The sequence below is a fragment of the Diceros bicornis genome, chromosome 13, assembly GCF_020826845.1.
Source record: "Diceros bicornis minor isolate mBicDic1 chromosome 13, mDicBic1.mat.cur, whole genome shotgun sequence".
Taxonomy (NCBI): domain Eukaryota; kingdom Metazoa; phylum Chordata; class Mammalia; order Perissodactyla; family Rhinocerotidae; genus Diceros; species Diceros bicornis.
In genome coordinates, this window is record NC_080752.1 from 16,395,833 (window position 1) to 16,402,157 (window position 6,325).

Genomic DNA, 6,325 nt, shown 5'->3' on the forward strand with positions numbered 1-6,325 from the left:
CTTGGGCTTTCCTTTCAGTGCCCAGCATGGGGCTCAGCCCAGAGCACATCCTCTCACTTGGCTCTATCCCTGCTGCACATCCTCCCCAGCACATCCTCCCCAGCACATCCTAAGTGCTCAGCAACCATTTATGGAATGAACTGCACAAGGACAAACAGCTAGGAAGCATCCTTGTTGATTTGAGCCCATAGTTCTCTGTGTCCAAAGCGTGTGCTTTTAACCCTGCCCAGTGGAGTGGGTGGTCTGGTGTGGTGGTTAGGCAGGCAGCTCCTAGAACAGGACCACATGAGTTCAAATCACAACTCTGGCAGTTAGTAGCTGTGTCACCTGGGACAAGTCACTTTGCCTCTCTGGGCCTCCATTTCCTCACCTGTGAAACGCAGATGGCATCTACCTGTTGGGCACTGTGAGGACTAAATGGGTTAAGACACGTGCAGTGCGAAGAAGAGTGCAGCACAGAGTAAGCTCGGAATGCGTGTTTTCCCTTATCCTGCGATCCATTTATGTGAGCTCCAAACGCTACGCAGACCTCAGGTCTTCTTGCCCTTTTCTTTTTAACCCATCTCTCCTTGAAGTCACCCCAGGGTGGAGCCTCCCTCTCCTGGCTGCCCCCCCCCCTCCATCAGCAGCCTGGCCACGGCTTTTTCCTGGTCCCCAGGGGAGGTGGTGGAGAAGGAACAAAGGCCGCTGCCCACCACAGTCATTAGGGAGCGCCTGAGCCGCTCACGCTCACGGGACAGTCAACCCTAGGTACCTGCCAGTATCGTGCTCAGGACCCACCCTCCAACTTCCAGGGGTGTCTGGGCATACAGATGACGCTCCTCTGCATGGCTGGCTCTGCAGCACCCCAGAGCTAGCGGACACAGGGCTGTCCCTGACGGCGCGTTGTGAGTATGTCTGGGGGAAGGGGCTGCTGCCATGTGCCCGTTTCTGTCGCTGTGCACGCTTGTCCGTCTCTGGGTGTACCTGTGTTATCATCTGGTCACACTGGTTCCTCGGGGATATGAACCCATCTTAGTGTCTATGCCTTGGGCCCCAAGTGCACTCGTCTCTCTGTGGGTGATTGTCTTTCTCTGAGTGTGAACACGCCCTTGTGACTGCACCCATCACTGTGCATTCATATCCGTTTCTTTGCACACACACGGATCACACATACTTCTGTCTCTGCATGTACACGCGTCTCTCTCCATGTCTATGGCTAGCCTTCTAGACCTGCATGTACCTGCTCTCTCTGGATCTATACGAAGATTTCTGAGGCAATGTCCCTCTCTGGGTGTATATTTGCTTCTGAGTGCAAATGTCACAGCTGTGCGTGTGCCAACAGTCTCGGGGGCTATGTGCCTCTCCCCATGTGCACATTTATCTTCATAAGTGCACGTCTATTTCTGCGGGTCCTCGGCTATCTGCTGGTGTACAGGTCTGTGTCTCAGGGTAGTTATTACGTCCGGGTGTGCCCATCTGTGCCTGAATGTTCACATCTCCGAGTACACACGCTCACCGAGCTCGGGGGTGCACTTCTGTACCTGGGGCTCTTCTCTAAGCCAGCTTTGTTTACCTATGTGCATTCTGTCACTGTACCCGGGTACAGGGATGGAGCTCATGGGACACCGAGGGTGCTGCCTAATGCCCCCGTTTTCCACAGAGGTCTGGGCTGACAAATGGGGTGAGGCAGAGGGCAGGGAGCAGGGATGCCGTGCCACCCCCGGGAATTCCTGGCTGGTCCCCGGGGAGCCACCTCTCTCCATTAACCAGAGCCCTGGGGACTTAGGGGAGCTTCCCATGAGTGTGGGCCTGGTGGCAGAGGCCAGGAGGTAGTGACACTTAGGAGCACCCCACCCTCTGCTCCCGACGTCAGCAGGGGCCAGCCCTGCCTGGAGCGAGATGGGTGCATCGCATCCCTGACTTCCTCTGCTGGGGCCTGACAGAAAGGCACAGGGTCAGCACAGTGTGAGTGGGTGTGTGGGGGGCAGGGGACCCCTCTATGACGAGGAGGGGAAGGAGAAAAGAGAGAACCAGGAGAGAGAGAGAGGTGAAGGGCCAAGAAGAGAGAAAGCTGAAGGCAGGGGAGGCAGGCCCCAGGGAGCCAAGGATGGTGGTGGGCTGGAGTCCCCGGGGACAGCCGGAGGGGGCCCATGGGGTCTTGCTGAGTTCCCCCACCCCTGGGAGCCACACACCAGCCCCAGGGCGGGGACTTGAGCTGAGAGGAGGAAGCCACATCCCCTCCCGCTTTCTCCCGTCTCTCTGAGTCTCTATTTTTCTCTCACAGTCGCTCTGCCCTGTCCCTGTCCTCAAAGGCTGGGTGTGAAGGCCACACCCCGGGAATGATGTCCAAGAAGACCAGAGGCCAAAGATGAGGTTTCCCAAGAGCCCCGGACAAGGGCGTGACCTTCACAGCCTCCAGCTCCTGGGCCAAAGGGGAGGGAGCCTGGATGGTCACCATTTGTGGGGCCCACCCAGCTCCAGGCCCTTCCACACCGTATCTTACTGAAGCTCCCAACCTGCAGGGCAGGAGGACTGTCCCCACATCACAGATGGGGAAACTGAGGCCCCGCATGGCAAAGGGCCTGCCCTAGAGCTGGGACTGGGCAGTGTGGGCGCCCGCAGTCCCGGGACAGGGCGAGAACTGGGACAGAGAATGGAACCCCTCATGGGAGCTGACCTCCCCAATGCTGGGTCTCTGCTACTATCCATGGTTTAGCGGAAAGAGTGACAGATTTGGGTTCGAATCTCCCTGGGTTTGGACCCACATTCCACATCTGACGGACTGTAACTTAGGCAAGTCACCCCCTCCCTGAGCCTCAGTTTCCACATTTGTGAAGAGGGTGACTAATCCCGCTCTGCCTCGCTGGGCTGCTGTGAGGGCTAAATGCGAGATCCAAGAGGTGAAAGGGCTTTGTAAATTGTGAAGCTGTGCACAGCAGGTGTCTGTGTGTTTACAGGTGGACGAGTGCTACAGAAGCACCCTGAGTGATAACTTGAAAGACCATGTACTGGGCTGGGCATTTGGCTAAGCCCTCTATGTGGGTCCCTTCCTTTACCCTCACACCACCCTCTGGGTGGGCACCATCGTCGCCACTGCACAGATGAAGACACTGGGGTGAGGTGATGCCCAGCATCACACGTCCTGTAAGTGGCAAACCCAGGACTGTAGAGCTGCAGGCTGGCGCTCTGAGCCACCAGGTGGGGTCACTGGGAAGTCTGACGGAAGGGGGTCCCGGAGGAAGATTCGCAGGGCCAAGAGGCAGAGGGGTGGGAGGCTCACAAAGGAAGCCTCCCGCAGGCCCAACCTCTCCCCTCCTCTTTGATGGCCAGTTAGTCCTGCCTCTTTGGGCCAGCTGGGCCCTTTAAAAAGCCAAGGCGCACTAGAGGAAACTCCCCTAGAGTCCTTCCCCGCCTCAGGAGAGGCTGTCCCAGGATTATGACTCCAGGGTGTAGTCTGGAGTGTTCTACTGCCTCCTCTTACCCCTCTGGGCTCTCCTGTCCTCACCCCTTCTCATCCTTCCCACCACACTCCACCCCACCAACTCCCCTCAGCTACCCACTCACACCCAGAGCTCAGGCACTGAGAACAGCTCAGCGTGGGAGCCTTCCCGAGTGCCCTAACTTGCACTGGATACCAAGCCTAAAACCTCCCTGCTCCACAATAAAGCAACTATTGAGCTACTACTGTTCGCCAGGCACATTCATATCCAGCCACAGCCAAGCTATCTGACCTCAGGCAGGTCCCTTAACCTCCCCCTCCGTGCCTCAGTTTCCTCCTCTGTAAAATGAGAATAATGAGTTAATACTTGCAAAGGATTTAGAAGAAGAGTACACGGCATGTAGTAAGCTCTATTTATTAATTTAAATTCATTAATTTAAACAAAGTTAAAAATTTTTATTCAACTTTGCAAAGGAAGGATTACCAGCTACATTTCACTGGTAATCGGGGCTCAGAGAGAATTGCTATTGGTTCATTTATCCAACAAGCATTTATTGAGCCCCCACTGTGTGCCAGGCCAACACTTGCTACTTTGTGCCCTTTATCCCACTTAATCCTCACAGGCCTGTGAGGAGGTGTTAGTGTCCCCAGCGCTTCCCAACACCCCCTAGGGGCAGTACTGCCCTGTGAGACCCCAGCTGTCTACTGTCTGTCTCCCCCAGCATGTGATCACTGGGAGAGCAGGGATCTGCGTGTTGTCGCTGCTGTATTTCAGCCCATGGCAGAGATGAAGTGCTCAGTAAATATCTGTTGAGAGAAGGAACAGAAGCATCCCTAGCTTACAGAGGAGGAAAGTGGAGTTCAGAGATATGAAGTGATTTGCCCGAGACCACACAGCTGCTCGGTGGCAGAGCTGAGACTTGAACCTACGTCTGACTAGCTCGAAAGCCTGTGTTCCCGCCCTGACACTGCTTCTACCCACGTGGAGGCCCAGGTGTGGGGAGGAGGAGAGGTCTGGGCTGGTGCAGACTTGGCGCAGAGGCTTGTAGAAGCCTGGACCAGCAGAGCGGGGCCCGAGACCCCTGCAGCCTTCTTCCTTGAGAACCCAGGCTCCTTCTGCCTCCAACCTGCCCACCTGTGTTCCCCTCAGGCCACTGGCCATCCTGGGCAGGGGAGCAGCGCTCCTCATCAGGTCTCCCATCAAGAAGCGGGCCAGCCGAGCTTCACAAAGTCCAGAAGCAGAAGCTGCCATGCTCAGCCTCCGGGGCCTCCTCACTGCTTGCAGGCTCACCGGAGAGCTCAAGGTGAGAGGCAAGGGCTTGGCGGAGGGCGGGTGGCAGACTGAGAAGAGGGGGCCATGGCACTGGGCCATCAGGGCTGGAGAGGACTTCAGGGAGCAAATCCAACCCCCTCTTCCTATCCATTTTCTGGCTGTGGAAACTGAGGCCCAGAGAGGGCAGAAAGACGCAACAGAGCCCCACACTCGCTGAGTGTCCACTATGTACCAGGCAGAGTGCCAGGCTCTTTACATTGGTTACAACAGCATCTGTGGCCCCGGGAGAATGTGGCCACCTCCAAAGTCAGGATCCTCAAGCACCCAGCAGAAAGCCTGCACACAAGCAGGTCTTCAGAAATGTCTGCTGAACACATGAACGGAGGAGCTGTTTAGTCCTCAGAATATCTGGTGAGGTAGGAGTTATCATACCATTCAGGAAACTGAGGCTCAGAAAGGACGGAACTGACTACAGCAACCAATGCTGCTGAAAAATGATCTCTGGACGCCAGGGACCTTACCGAGAGCACATGGTGGAGCCAGGTGACAGTGGGTTGAGGGGTGAGGGGAGGGGAGGAAGGAGGAAGCTCTTCAGGGAGAGGCTGAAAATATGAGAGGGAGACGGAGACAGCATTCTCCTCTGGAGCAACATGGGGGGAGGCAGGCTATTGCTTTGCTCTGCTGAGTTAACATGGGGGCAACTTGGCCAGGCCTCAGGGCTAGCTGGATGGAGCAGCGGAGACATCCTGGATTCCCTGGAGCCCTGTATCTGGAGGCTCAGCGGCAGCTGAGCTGGGCATGAAGGTCACTTCTTGGTAGAGACCCCTGCTGCCCTCAGAGGGGGCAGAGACAGGGAATTTCCACTCACCGAGACCCGCTGTGGGCCAGGCACAGTGCTGGGCCCTTTACTTACACAATGTCCTTTACGGCTCAAAGCAGCCCTGGGAGGAAAGGAAGTCCTGTCTTCATTTTGCAGAAGAGCAGTTCTAACCCAGCCACGTGGCCTCCACCGGCTCATCCATTCATCCAACAGACGCCACCTCAACACTCACCGGCCAGACGGTGCGCTAGAGGGGGCGTGGGGAGGGAGGGGTGAGCGACGGAGCGCTGTCCTCATGCAAGGACTCCACTTCCCCCACAGCTGCTTTACCTCTTGGGCATCCATTTGCCTACAAAATGGGGAAGCTACTGCTCTCTAAAGACGGTGAGAAGTAAGCGAGATAACTTCGAAGACATTGCTGATGGGCCCTCTCTCACCCTGCCCACCCGGAGAAACTGCAGACAGTTCCTACGTGCCCTGGGCTTCCTGTGTCTCCCTGCCTAAGGGCTTCGCTGGCTGCCAGGCGCTGAGCCCACCCCCGGGAGCCCTGGGAGCAAGCCTCGGCCCCTGAGGGACGACAGGTGTTGGTAGATAAATGCCCAGCTCCCTCGCCCCTCAGCGGGATGGTTCTGAGGTGTGTTCTGCAGTCCTATGGTGGGACTCCAGCCCATGAGCTCTGGCTGCCCCCCGGGGGAGCCTGCCCATCAGCACACCCTTTGCTGGCTCTCCTCCCCCACTGCTTCCCCATGCTTCCCTGAATCTCCTCCCAAATACACTTCTTGCACTGAGATCTTTGCTCAGAGTCTACTTT